The sequence below is a fragment of the Spermophilus citellus genome (assembly GCF_964194105.1).
Source record: "Spermophilus citellus genome assembly, chromosome: 4".
In the NCBI taxonomy this organism is placed as follows: Eukaryota; Metazoa; Chordata; class Mammalia; order Rodentia; family Sciuridae; genus Spermophilus; species Spermophilus citellus.
The window spans coordinates 45,251,157-45,266,340 of record NC_138185.1 but is presented as its reverse complement, the minus strand read 5'-3'; the positions used below and the strand labels follow the sequence as shown (position 1 = coordinate 45,266,340).

General features: G+C 40.4%; 1 protein-coding gene across 1 annotated transcript in view; it reads right to left on the bottom strand.

The window, feature by feature from the left end:
- CFAP61 (cilia and flagella associated protein 61) overlaps positions 1–15,184 on the bottom strand; it is a gene marked incomplete at its 3' end in the record, with an annotated part of 257,071 nt that overhangs the window by 120,074 nt on the left and 121,813 nt on the right. The gene's annotated exons all lie outside the window — the stretch shown is intronic.

Below are 15,184 nucleotides of genomic sequence, written 5' to 3'. Positions count from 1 at the left end.
CTCAATACTACTTCTTGAATGACAAACATTTGTTGAATGAGAAGGATTGTTCAGTGTTTTAGGGTATCTGAAATTACAGAAGACTCTCAGAAGTACAGAAAGTAACTAGTGATCCCTTTAACATCCATGTTTGCAAAAATTACCTGGATTAGTTGTTCAATTTTCTTTCCTAAAGAGGCTGCATTAAAATGTACAAAGAAAGATTTTACAGAAGCCAGAAGCCTCTAAATTCTGGTATGTCAAACCAACTTTTTTTGTTTTCTTAAAATCCTGAGATTCCAAAAGTTAGGATGCCCATAAGTTGATTTTGCAAAGTACTATTTTAAGTGGGGCTCCCACCTACCTTCAGGTAGCATGGGTGTGGGCTAATGCTTTGCCACTTACCAAGTAGCATTTAAGTTTGAGAGGATAAATCCCCTCTCTCTAGCCACATGGAGATAGGAAAATATCTTGAGCCAAATTACTTTTTTTTTAAGAGAGAGAGAGAGAGGAGGAGAGAGAGAGAGAGAGAGAGAGAGAGAGAGAGAGAGAGAGAGAGAGAGAGAGAGAGAGAGGGAATTTTTTTAATATTTGTTTTTCAGTTTTTGGTGGACATCTTTATAAATTAATTTTATGTGGTGCTGAGGATGGAACCCAGTGCCCCGCACATGCCAGGCGAGCATGTTACCGCTTGAGCCACATCCCCAGCCCCAAATTACTTTTTAATAGGAATATAAAACAAGGTTCCTGGTGCCTCTCAGAATCTGACTCAATCCCTACTCCCACCTTTGAAACACCATGAATCTGGGAAGAGATTGGATTCACTCCCATCTTCAAGAAGGGGCCCAAGTCGAGAATCCCACCTCTTTGCTCAATAATTGGTCTAGGATGGACATGTGATTTAGGTTGGCCTAAGCAGAGTGAAGCCCAGGATTTTTGTATGATGATTGCAGAAAACTCTCTTGCTCACTAGATGGTATGGGGTTGCAGATGTGAAGCCTGAAATGGCTACAGTCATCATGCCACAAAGATAAAAACCATCTGGGCTCAAGAGAATCAGAGAAATAGAGCAAGAATTCCTTTCAAACCCTACCCGAAGTCCATGCACTCTTCAGTTATATGAACAATACATTATCAGCAGACATTGCCACCATAGTGCTGCACAGCAAACCCTCCAGAATGCAAATAAGTGTCACTTATTCTCATTCATAAAACTCTGGGTCAGCTGGAAGTAGTAGGCTGGGCCTGGTGGCCATGAAACTTCCAGATCCACCTCACCTTTCTCTTTTTGGATGAGAGAGAACCATGGCAAAGGGAGAAATTTAAGAGGGTAATTGAAAATAAGCAATGCTTCTAATGCCTGTTGAAGAAGTCGTGTGGTAGAGTGAAGTGGGTAATATTCTCACTTCTAGCAAAAGGCACAGCTGAGGGAGGGATGGAAGGTGAGAATGAGGAAGCCTAGATTTCCTCTAGTGTTTAGGCCAGTTTATTTCTTTTAACATGCAACAGAAAACTTCCTAGATTGAGATACTTTCTAAATGAAAATAATGAATATCCTTTGGGATGACAAATGGCAGGTTTTTCAAATAACCGTCAGCTCTGATCAGCTCTAAGAGGATTTCCCAGGTCAGTGAGGAATTGTGCAAAGATTCTAGCTTATACTGGTTTATGTGGGTGTCCCAGTGTTTCCAAGACAAGAAGTCTGACAGAAAATTCACCCTAGCTAGCCTTGGGCTTGGTGGTTTAGAGTGAGGAAGGTAGGAAGTGTGTGAGCTGTTAGGATGGCATCTAATCGCACGTCTAATTCACAGATTTTAAATGCAAGCATCTTAACAGAGGTCAGAAATCAAGATTCTTTCCATAAGGAGGTGCGTTCAGACATTCTCCTCTGCTGTCAAAGCTAACGTTGAAACATGGGCAGTAATGAAATTCCCTGGTAAAGAATTATACCTCATTTGTGAAACAGCTCCAGTATCAAGGATACAAAGGCGGCTGGGGAACAGAACAGAATGGCTTTTGTTTCCTACACAATAGCTTTAACACCAACAGCTGCCAGGCCTCAGAAATCACCTTTCTAACTGCTAAATACACAAAGTGGCCCTGGGTGTCAAGAGTTAGAGATCTGTACCAATGATGGTGGGTGTCTCAGGAGAGTGATCGGGCATCACAACGATGCACAGTACACCCAATTTTACAACGGATTTTAATTAAAAACATATCTATCATCAGGTATGATAAAATAGTCTGACCTAAAATGATAACATTTTTTGGTCCTAGATATCATTTCTATATGCCTTAAAAAAAAAGAATAAAGAAAGAAAAAAAGAAATCTTCCCACCTCAGAAACCTTTTAATGACAAATGGTAAATGAAGATGGCTTTTGCTGCTGGTTAATTTTGTCCATAAGCAGGAAATACACATTATTTTTAATAAAAGCAAAATGTTTCCTTCCTTTATATTTCTTCAAACTACAGGTTTTCATGGCAAAGAAAAACATTTACCAAAAAAAAAAAAAAAGTTCCATGCATGGGGAGATCTTGTTTGGGATCTGAGTTTCTTAGTGGTGAAAAAAAAAGAAAAATCCTGTCTATTGACTTATATTTTGTAGACAGAAATTGAATGTGCCTTGTAATAGTGGATTGTTTCAAAGATTGAAGAGAGGGGACTATAAGCTATTTATCTACATACCATAGCAATGATAACATGGATGAGCAATCAGCCTCTTCCATATTCTTTTCAGACATTTCTGATTCTATTTTCTAATGACATCAAGTTAGCATTTTAGACAAAGGGATGATCTTCAATGCAGAGATCAACATGTACCCCAGTAAGAAGGAATAAGCCGTGCATTGCGATGTATAAGCTAACCTTTTAAGGTTAAAAGAAAAATGTTCCTTAAAATTGATGTGGATGCTTATAATGAGTTTAAAATACCTGCAAACCTTACATTCTATCCCTCAGATAGGAAAGGAAAGTGATAATATGGGACACTCTCTATTCCTGGATTTCCCAGGAATAGAGACAGTAAAGGTCGGTTGGGAGAGGAGAGGGGTTGAGATGAGAAAATTGGGAACAGAAGTGAACAGGCATTTAAGGTTTTTTAAAATATTCTTTTAGTTGTTGATGGACTTTATTTTATTTATTTGTATGTGGTGCCGAGAATCCAACCCAGTGTCTCACACATGCTAGGTAAGTGCTCTACCACTCAGCCACAACCCCAGCCCAAGTTTTAACCTCTTTATTTGTAATTTCCATTGGGTTTTTGAGAACAGAAGACTGTACATGTGCATGATGAGCCATCTGTGGTAGTGTTTGGTCGCTTATATCTATTTATTTTGTCAGCCACACTTCAGTGGACTTGCTTGTTCCTGGAGGTCAGGAGTTACATCTTTGTTTTGTTTTTTTTTTTTTTGGTGTTTGTTTTATTGTATCTGAACACAGCCTGGCATACATTTGGGGCATTCAATAAATGGTAAAAGATTAGATATGTTAGCTTTGCATTTCTTGAGTCCGTTTTAAAGGGTGTGATGTAATTTATAATATCCATGATTATTTTAGTTGATTCTTTTTCAGAAGTATTTGAGGTTAAGTTTGGCATTATTAGCAAAAATGATGCTGATATGCATACTTGGTTGAGTTGATGCTATAACTCACCTACATTTATTAAGAGACCTCAAGGTACATAATTTTGAATTGTATACATGTTTGTTACCTGTTCTATGTCTATAGAAATTGACCATATATAACTTTACCTGACATATATAGACCTGAATTCCACATCTCCACATCTGATTTGGTTTCTTCACTGTACTTAGAATAAGTTACAATGATCACAATAGCATTATTGAAAGTCAATTTCAATAATATGTCCCAATCAGAAGCTACTAAAATACAAAGAGGCCAGTAAACTATAAATGTGTCAAAATAAATACAAATGATCCCACATAATAAATGCAAGGTTCATATGAAAATGGAACATGACAATATCTGTGGTGCATTTCTTCTAATGACAGTATTTCTTCTGGAGGTACCAATCAAACGGTGGGATCATCAGACTGGGTGTCATTAGTCTGGTGGTAAGGTTTGGGCTTGTTTCCTTAACTCTGCTACTGGTTGAGATTCGGAGCCTCTTTTCCTTAAACATCGGTTTCCTCGGTTGTAAAATGGAAGTAAATTATACCAACCTCTGCCTTCCTCAGCAGGCAAACATGGGAACTATTCATTTAAAAATGTCTACAAATACTTTGAGCTTTTCAGGCAAAGATGTTACACAAGGTAAAATTGCACATCCTCTCTCCCATCTGCAATATGAAAGGCAAATCTTTGAAAAATACGTTTTAAAAGGGCAAAACAATGAGCTCAATTTTCAGCTCACACCCATGTGTATACATATTTTTTTCTTACAGAAAGCTTCCAAAGACTTCAAAGGGAGCTCTGTCCATGCAAGAAAATGGAAGATGGAGAGATTCAAACCCATTAGGAATAAAATTTCTGAAATCCTTAATAAGCCTACTTTTGCTTTATAAATGTAATGTTTTTTTCCCCTATGCTTCTCCATTCTCTTTTCTCTTTGGAGAAGCCCTTTGTTTTCCCAATTTGAGCAAAACAAATGATGACAGATTCACAGTGCTACAAATGTCAGAGAAGATTCCAAAGTTCATAGTTCAGAAATGGACCTCATTTATTGAAATATTTGCCAGATAAATAAAGGGTAGCATGGTATACATGCTTAAATTGAACCAATCAATTGGAAATCTCTTCCACAGATAGGAGATGCAATTTCAAAAAGACTTTCTAGTAAAAATATTATAAAGGATCAAAGGTAGATATGAACACCACACCTTTGTCTGGTAGAGCATGGGAAGTCTATTGAGATGTTATGGGTTTGAACCTTGTGCTATAGAGAATTCTTACTTTTTTTGCGGCGAGGGGTGGTTGGGAAGGTGGAAGCTCCCAACAATTTTCTAGCTCCATCACTTCAGAAACTGCAAATTGTTCTGTCTGTGGCATTTGCTGAAAGTAATGATGACTCAAAGACACTGTTTGACTTCTTTCTTAATATCCAGAAAGAACATATACAAAATCATGCAATATGGCAGCCAAGAATGGGCCATGGTAATTGCAAGACCTCATGACTGTATCTCCACCACTGTACTGTGCACACTCAAGGCACTCATTAAATGTTCGTGAAGTGAACAGAACATTCATTTTGCCTTTGAGAAATTATTCGTAACATTACACATGGACAATTAAAAGAAATTTTAAGGAACTATCATGCCTTTAATTCCTTTTAATTACCTCATTATGTATCGAGTGGGGACTTAACAGATTCTTGTGGCATTCTTGCATATAGATGGAATCCTAACTGAAGCAAGAAGTTTCCTGTTTATCGTTGGGCTATGCTGCATATAATGGGAAGCCCCAAATACTAGTAGCTTATTAAAAATGATGGAAGATAATTTCTTATGCAAAAGCTGGCAATATGATGCCCAGGGATGTTGAGGCAGTGCCATGAGCTGATCAGAGACCCAGGGTCCTTCTACCTGCACAATTCACCATCCTACTGCATGGCTTCTATCTGCAAAGATGATCTTGGTGGCTGCTTGAGATCCAGACATCATATCCTCATTCCAGGCAACAGGTAGAAGGAGGAAGGAAAGAAAACAAGGGCTTTCCAAAGGGAATGAATTCCTTTGAGCAGCTTTCCCAGAGTTCCTAGTCCAACAACTTCGATCTCAGTGGCCAACACTTAGTACCATGGTCATGCCAGATGTGAGGAAAGCTAGAAAATGTATTCTCTTAGTTAGGCACTTTGCTGCCTTAAAAAAACTGAGGTCCTGTAACTAAGGTTAAAGGAAGGAATGGATATTGGGGGCAAAGAGTGGTCTCTACCATAGTTCTTAAGCCAATATAACGAGTTAATTACCTTATCTTGCATTTTTCTTAACAATTCCATTGTTCTGATCCTTCCTATACCTATATTACCCACCTGGCCATTATCATTATTTTGCACACATTGTAGAAAATTAAAATTGTCAACAAAACTATTGGTCAATCTATTCTATTTAACATTTATAGTAGAAAAAAGTGTTCTGGAAATTGAATTGAGTGACTTTAGTGGATTTCATCAATTCTAGCTTGCATGCTTTTTCCACATTAGCATTCCTGAGATCAGACTTACAGTCAGTGGCATCCTAACAATTGCATTCAGCCAGGCAGCAGAAGAAACACAGTTGTCTCTACTTGTGCATGGGTGACTTGGCTGTGGCTGTTCACTGTCATCACTTCAAGAGAGTCATGTGTGCTATATGTACATTATGCATTGACTTTATCTGCTCTTGACAATGTCTTCAAAAAGATTACAACGTGATTTGGCATTGAAATACACACTTATTGTGTTCCCAGACAGGCTCAGAAACTGAGTAGCAGGGTACAAGTTTGATATTAGTGAAACAAATACTAGTCACTGGAGGAATGACGGTAATTCTGTATTTTCTTCCAATGCAAGTATTGAGTGCTTTTCCGGAGCAAATAAAGGATGATACATGCCCACAAGTAGATGAAGCCATGTTATAGTTTGTTACTGAGGAACATGCAAAACATTTTCTCTATCACCCAGCAAAAATTGCAATGGGAGAGAACACAAATTGCCTCTTCTCTCTGAATAGATGAAAGAAACTTCAAAGCAATGATTTATATGACTGATTCATATGTTGTTCAGAACTTTTATTAAGATATTGTATCACAGTGTAATTGGCCACATTATTTTCTTAATGGCACATAAAATAAAGATGCATCTTACATTTGATAATGTCTTAGATTTGATATAGTTAAGTGGTTAACTCACTTGCTTTTAATTAAATAATGGCTCTGAAAAAGTAGTGCATAGAATCATTTAAATATGATTGATGATGCATACACAAACACTGGCAAGGGACATCCACTGTTGGCTTTTCAAAGACACTGAAGTTAATAATTAATTCCCAATATCAGGCCCAAGGTGACTTTAAATGGCTCTGTTTCTCTCACAACTTGAGTAGCATCAAGTGAAATGTTCTCTGAGCTTCTAGAACATTCTGATGGGATCCTGTCTGTTGTGTGTCAGCTTCTGTAATGATTTTCAAAACACCTACTAAAGAAATGACTTCTTCAGGGTGAACAACAGGGAAAGTAGGAATGAGAAATCTATGGCAAGAAAATGGTTAACAGAACCAGTTACCTGACTTGCATCACTATTTTTTTTAACTTTGTAGTTGTAATTGGACACAATACTTTTATTTTATTTATTTATTTTATGTGGTGTTGAGGCTTGAACCCAGCGCCTCACATGTGCTAGGTGAACCGTCTGCCGCTGAGCTACAACCACAGCCCCCGACTTGCACCATTGAAAAAGCAGAAAATACTACCATATTACATAGGTATCTCTTTAAAAAAAAATCTCATTGACTTTACATCTATTACTTAATCATTCTCAATTCTATTTTCCCATTAAATAACCACTACTACAGGAATCAAATGAAGGGGTAGCCTTAAAGATTTTGGAAAAAGGTGGAAGATGGCGGCGAAGGGAGTGCATCACCCCAGTGCGCCGCGTCACTGTGCGGGAGAAAGACGAGGTGAAACAGCTGAAGGCTATCTTGTTGGGAATTTCCAGTGAAATTGAGGTGCTCCAGAATCTAGTGGACGGATTTCCATCGCGCGAGGTTCAGCTGCGGGGGCTCGGACGCGGGCGATTTCTCCGCACGGAGGGTCGCGCCCCACAGCTGGAGTCTGCGGCGCGCGCTGGGAAGCGGTGAGGTGCCGGAGCGGGGGTGCAGCGATGCGGATTCTGGGGGCTCCTGCCAGTGGTGCAATGGCCGTACTTAGTGCTGAGTTCCGGCTTTGAGACAGAGGAGAGAAGCGGTCCAGTTCGGTTCTCGACACCGGTCGGACCACGGAGGAGGACAGCAGCCGCCATCTTGGAGAGCTGATGTAATCATCCCTGTTTTCTACTGATCTCAGCTCATTCAGCTACGGAACAGGTGATTTCAGGCTGGTATTTGCCTGCGTCTCACAGACAGATCGCTCAGGCTCGGGGCTGGAGAACCTGAGGAGAATACTCCTTGGGGCTCGCTCCTGGCAAGGCGTGCGCCGGGCTCTGAGCAGCCGGAATCTGGTTCCCGGGGCTGCTTTGGCCCAGGGCTGGGGAACCTGCGGAGACTGCGTGTTGAGGCCAGCTCCAAGTGGAGCGTGCACTGAGCTCGGGGCGGCTGGGTCTGACTCCCGGAACAGTTTTGGCCCGGGGCTGGGGAGCCTGCGGGGACTGCGTCTTTGAGCCTGCTCCCAGCGGAGCATGCACCGAGCTCGGAGAGCTTGGAGCGGCCGGGCTCTGGCTCCCGGAGTTGCTTTGGCCTGGGGCAGGGGAACCCGCGGGGGGTCGCTCCTTGGAGCCTGCTCCTAGAGGAGCGTGAGCCGGGATCAGAGAGGCCAGGTTCTGGCTCCCGAAGCTGCTTTGGCCCAGGGTTGGGGAACCTGCGGTGACTGCTTCTTGGTCCGGGTCCTGCTGGATGCTGTGGGGGCCAGGGGGGCAGAGTGGAGCTGCCGCCTGCGCCCAGAACAGGCCAAGTGACCCGCTGGCGTGGTATCACAACACCCCAACTGCAGCTGGGGCCGAAGAGAGTAGCCGCCCACGCCTAGAACAGGACCTGTGACCCGATGGCGTGGTAGCCAAGTCACCCCATTTGGAGTAGGGGCTGTGCAGAGCCGCCGTCTGAGCCTGCAAGGTAGGCAGACCTGCGTCCCACTGGCAGGACAGGCCCGGTAGCCTGCCAGCATGGTGGACACGTAGCACCGAGGCAGTCACGTCACACTGGTTGGAGCAGGGGTGGAGCAGAGCCACCGCCCGTGTCCGGAAAAGGCCCAGCGCCCAGCGACCCATTGGAGAGGCAGTCAGGTACCCCCATTGGGAGTGGGGGCTGAGCAGAACTGCCGCCTGAGCCCGCAAGGTAGGCAGACCTGCGACCCACCGGCGGAACAGGCCTAGAGGCCTGCCAGCGTGGTAGACACGTCACACCAATTGGAGTAGGGGCCGAGCAGAGCCGCCGCCCACATCTGGATCAGGACCAATGACCCGAGGGTGTGGTAGTTACGTCACCACAATTGGAGTGCGGGCAGAGCAGAGCTGCCACCCGCGCCCGCAGGGTGGGCAGACCTGCGACCCACCAGAGTGGTAGACAGATCACCCTAATTAGAGGAGGAGCACAGCCACTACCCGCCCTGCAAGGGAGATTTTCCAACTATACAAGAGCAATATAAATAAATAGGGGGAAAATTTCAAAAACACAACAGTTTCACCAAGCAGAAAGAAACGCGAGCAGTATGAAAAGACAAGGAAAGAAAGGACCACAAGCAATGCAGGTCAACTCAACTCTAGAAGAGGTAATAGCTGCAACAGATGGAATGTCAGAAAAAGAGTTCAGGATATACATGCTTCAGATGATCTGGAGTCTCAAGGAAGACATGAGACAGCAAAATCAGACAATGAAAGATCACTTTGACAAGGAACTACATAAACAAATCCAGGAAGTAAAAGATCAATTACACAGGGAGATAGAGGTAATAAAAAACAAACAAAGAGAAATCCTAGGAATGCAGGAAGCAATAAACCAACTTAAAAACTCAATTGAGAATACTACCAGCAGAGTAGATCACTTAGAAGATAGAACATCAGACAATGAAGACAAAGTATTTCAACTTGAAAAGAACATAGACAGCTCAGCAAGACTGCTAAGAAACCATGAGCAGAACATCCAAGAGATATGGGATAACATTAAAAGACCAAACTTAAGAGTCATTGGGATACAGGAAGGCACAGAGCTCCAAACCAAAGGAATAAACAATCTATTCAATGAAATAATACGAGAAAACTTCCCAGACTTGAAGAATGAGACAGAATCCCAAATCCTAGAAGCCTACAGGACGCCGAATGTGCAAAATCATAAGAGATCCACACCTAGACACATTACAATGAAGATGCCCGACATACAGAATAAGGAGAGAATTTTAAAAGCTACAAGAGAAAGGAAGCAGATTACATTTAGGGGTAAACCAATCAGGATAACAGCTGATCTCTCAACACAGACTCTGAAAGCTAGAAGATCCTGGAATAACATATTTCAAACACTGAAAGAAAATGGGTTCCAACCAAGAATCGTGTATCCGGCGAAATTAAGCTTCAGGATGGAAGATGAAATTAAAACCTTCCACAATAAACAAAAGTTAAAAGAATTCACAGCTAGAAAACCATCTCTTCAAAAAATCCTTGGCAAAACATTACAGGAAGAGGAAATGGAAAATAACAGTGAAAACCAACAGTGGGAGGTAGGACAGTAAAGGGGGGAAAGTAATCAAAGAGGAAAACAAATCAGGTTTAGTAACATTAATAAACAAATATGGCTGGAAGAACAAACCATATCTCAATAATAACCCTAAATGTTAATGGCTTAAACTCACCAATTAAGAGACACAGGCTAGTTGAATGGATCACAAAACAAGACCCAACAATATGCTGCCTACAGGAGACGCATTTGATAGGAAAAGATATACATAGACTGAAGGTGAAAGGTTGGGAAAAATCATACCACTCATATGGACTGCGGAAACAAGCAGGAGTGTCCATACTCATATCTACTAAAATAGATTTCAAGCCAAAGTTAATCAAAAGGGATAAAGAGGGACACTGCATACTGCTCAAGGGAACCATACACCAACAAGACATAACAATCATAAATATATATGCCCCAAACAATGGTGCAGCTATGTTCATCAAGTAAACTCTTCTCAAGTTCAAGAGTCTAATAGACCACCATACAATAATCATGGGAGATTTCAACACACCTCTCTCACCACTGGACAGATCTTCCAAACAAAAGTTAAATAAGGAAACTATAGAACTCAATAACACAATTAACAACCTAGACTTAATTGACATATATAGAATATACCACCCAACATCAAGCAGTTACACTTTTTTCTCAGCAGCACATGGATCCTTCTCAAAAATAGATCATATATTATGTCACAGGGCAACTCTTAGACAATATAAAGGAGTAGAGATAATACCATGCATCCTATCTGATCATAATGGAATGAAACTGAAAATCAACGATAAAAGAAGTAAGGAAAAATCATGCATCACTTGGAGAATGAACAATAGGTTACTGAATGATCAATGGGTTTTAGAAGACATCAAGGAGGAAATTAAAAACTTCTTAGAGTTAAATGAAAACACAGACACAACATATCGGAATCTATGGGACACATTGAAAGCAGTTCTAAGAGGAAAATTCATTGCTTGGAGTTCATTCCTTAAAAAAAGAAAAAACCAACAAATAAATGATCTCATACTTCATCTCAAAATCCTAGAAAAGGAAGAGCAAAACAACAGCAAAAGAAGTAGAAGGCAAGAAATAATTAAAATCAGAGCTGAAATTAATGAAATCGAAACAAAAGAAACAATTGAAAAAATTGACAAAACTAAAAGTTGGTTCTTTGAAAAAGTAAATAAAATCGACAGACCCTTAGCCATGCTAACGAAGAGAAGAAGAGAGAGAACTCAAATTACTAGCATATGGGATGAAAAAGGCAATATCACAACAGACACTTCAGAAATACAGAAGATAATCAGAAATTATTTTGAATCCTTATACTCCAATAAAAAAGAAGATAGTGAAGGCATAGATAAATTTCTTAAGTCATATGATCTGCCCAGATTGAGTCAGGAGGATATAGACAACCTAAACAGACCAATAACAATAGAGGAAATAGAAGAAACCATCAAAAGACTACCAACTAAGAAAAGCCCAGGACCGGATGGGTATACAGCAGAGTTTTACAAAACCTTTAAAGAGGAACTAACACCAATACTTTTCAAGCTATTTCAGGAAATAGAAAAAGAGGGAGAACTTCCAAATACATTCTACGAGGCCAACATCACCCTGATGCCTAAACCAGACAAAGACACTTCAAAGAAAGAAAACTACAGACCAATATCTCTAATGAACCTAGATGCAAAAATCCTCAATAAAATTCTGGTGAATCGGATTCAAAAACATATCAAAAAAATTATACACCATGATCAAGTAGGATTCATCCCTGGGATGCAAGGCTGGTTCAATATACGGAAATCAATAAATGTTATTCACCACATCAATAGACTTAAAAATAAGAACCATATGATCATCTCGATAGATGCAGAAAAAGCATTCGACAAAGTACAGCATCCCTTTATGTTCAAAACTCTAGAAAAATTAGGGATAACAGGATCATACCTCAACATTGTAAAAGCAATCTATGATAAGCCACAGGCCAGCATCATTCTGAATGGAGAAAAATTGAAGGCATTCCCTCTAAGATCTGGTACAAGACAGGGATGCCCTCTCTCACCACTTCTGTTCAACATAGTCCTCGAAACACTGGCCAGAGCAATTAGACAGACGAAAGAAATTAAAGGCATAAAAATAGGAAAAGAAGAACTTAAATTATCACTATTTGCAGATGACATGATTCTATACCTAGCAGACCCAAAAGGGTCTACAAAGAAACTATTAGAGCTAATAAATGAATTCAGCAAAGTGGCAGGATATAAAATCAACATGCATAAATCAAATGCATTCCTGTATATCAGCAACAAATCCTCTGAAACGGAAATGAGGACAACTACTCCATTCACAATATCCCCCCAAAAAATAAAATACTTGGGAATCAACCTAACAAATGAGGTGAAAGACTTATACAATGAAAACTACAGAACCCTAAAGAGAGATATAGAAGAAGACCTTAGAAGATGGAAAAATATACCCTGTTCATGGATAGGCAGAACTAACATCATCAAAATGGCAATATTACCAAAAGTTCTCTATAAGTTCAATGCAATGCCAATCAAAAGCCCAACAGCATTTCTTGTAGAAATAGATAAAACAATCATGAAATTCATATGGAATAATAAAAGACCCAGAATAGCAAGAACAATGCTAAGCAGGAAGTGTGAATCAGGCGGTATAGCGATACCAGACTTCAAACTATACTACAGATCAATAGTAACAAAAACAGCATGGTACTGGTATCAAAACAGGTGGGTAGACCAATGGTACAGAATAGAGGACACAGTAACCAATCCACAAAACTACAACTATCTTATATTTGATAAAGGGGCTAAAAGCATGCAATGGAGGAAGGATAGCATCTTCAACAAATGGTGCTGGGAAAACTGGAAATCCATTTGCATCAAAATGAAACTGAATCCCTTTCTCTTGCCATGCACAAAAGTTAACTCAAAATGGATCAAGGAGCTGAAATCAGAGACACGGCGTCTGATAGAAGAAAAAGTTGGCTATGATCTACATACTGTGGGGTCAGGCTCCAAATTCCTCAATAGGACACCCATAGCACAAGAGTTAACAACTAGAATCAACAAATGGGACTTACTCAAACTAAAAAGTTTTTTCTCAGCAAAAGAAACAATAAGAGAGGTAAACAGGGAGCCTACATCCTGGGAACAAATCTTTACTCCACACACTTCAGATAGAGCCCTAATATCCAGAGTATACAAAGAACTCAAAAAATTAGACAATAAGATAACAAATAACCCAATCAACAAATGGGCCAAGGACCTGAACAGACACTTCTCAGAGGAGGACATACAATCAATTGATAAGTACATGAGAAAATGCTCACCATCGCTAGCAGTCAGAGAAGTGCAAATCAAAACCACCCTAAGATACCATCTCACTCCAGTAAGATTGGCAGCCATTATGAAGTCCAACAACAACAAGTGCTGGAGAGGATGCGGGGAAAAGGGTACTTGTTCATTGTTGGTGGGACTGCAAATTGGTGCAGCCAATTTGGAAAGCAGTATGGAGATTTCTTGGAAAGCTGGGAATGGAACCACCATTTGACCCAGCTATTCCCCTTCTTGGTCTATTCCCTAAAGACGTAATAAGAGCATGCTACAGGGACACTGCTACATCGATGTTCATAGCAGCACAATTCACGATAGCAAGATTGTGGAACCAACCTAGATGCCCTTCAATAGATGAATGGATAAAAAAAATGTGGCATTTATACACAATGGAGTATTACTCTGCATTAAAAAATGACAAAATCATAGAATTTGGAGGGAAATGGATGGCATTAGAGCAGATTATGCTAAGTGAAGCTAGCCAATCCTTAAAAAACAAATGCCAAATGACTGCTTTGATATAAGGGGAGTAACCAAGGACAGGGTAGGGACGAAGAGCTTGAGAAGAAGATTAACCTTAAACAGGGATGAGAGGTGGGAGGGAAAGGGAGTGAGAAGGGAAATCGCATGGAAATGGAAGGTGATCCTCAGGGTTTTACAAAATTACATATAAGAGGAAATGAGGGGTAAGAGAAGAATAATACAAGTGGAAGAAATGATTTACAGTAGAGGGGGTAGAGAGAGAAATGGGGAGGGGAGGGGGGAGGGGGGATAGTAGAGAATAGGATAGACAGAAGAATACATCAGACACTAGAATGGCAATATGTAAATCAATGGAAGTGTAACTGATGTGATACAGCAATCTGTATACGGGGTAAAAATGGGAGTTCATAACCCACTTGAATCAAACTGTGGAATATGATATATTAAGAACTATGTAATGTTTTGAACGACCAACAATAAAAAAAAGATTTTGGAAACACTTTTAAAAGTGACGGAAGGCATTCTTCCATCCTATTAAACAGTACCCTTCTGAAATGATGGCATTTTCTTATAGGTATCCAATAACAAAAATTGTCTTCCAATATAAAGTACATTGAAGGGAAACAAAGCTAAAACAAACACTGTTGTTTGTTTCTCCATTCTCTCACACAAAATATTCTGACACCAGATGTGTGGGGTTTCTTCCCAGTCAATCAATTCTCCATCATCAGATATGTGTCCCACAGTTAATTCTGATACTATGTCCTTGGGGTCAACCCCACAACTCTGCTCCCCACCCACCTCCATTTCAGATACTAATTGCAAGTCCAGGTTGTCACCTGTACTTCTGACCAACTGGCTATCAATGGAGGTTCCCACAGGCCCTCCTACTGTTGGATAATTTGCTAGAAATGCTGGCTTGCAGAACTCATTAAATTTACTTGCTAGATTACCAGTTTATTAAACAAGGCTAGAATGTAGAAATAGCTAGATGTATAGGACATG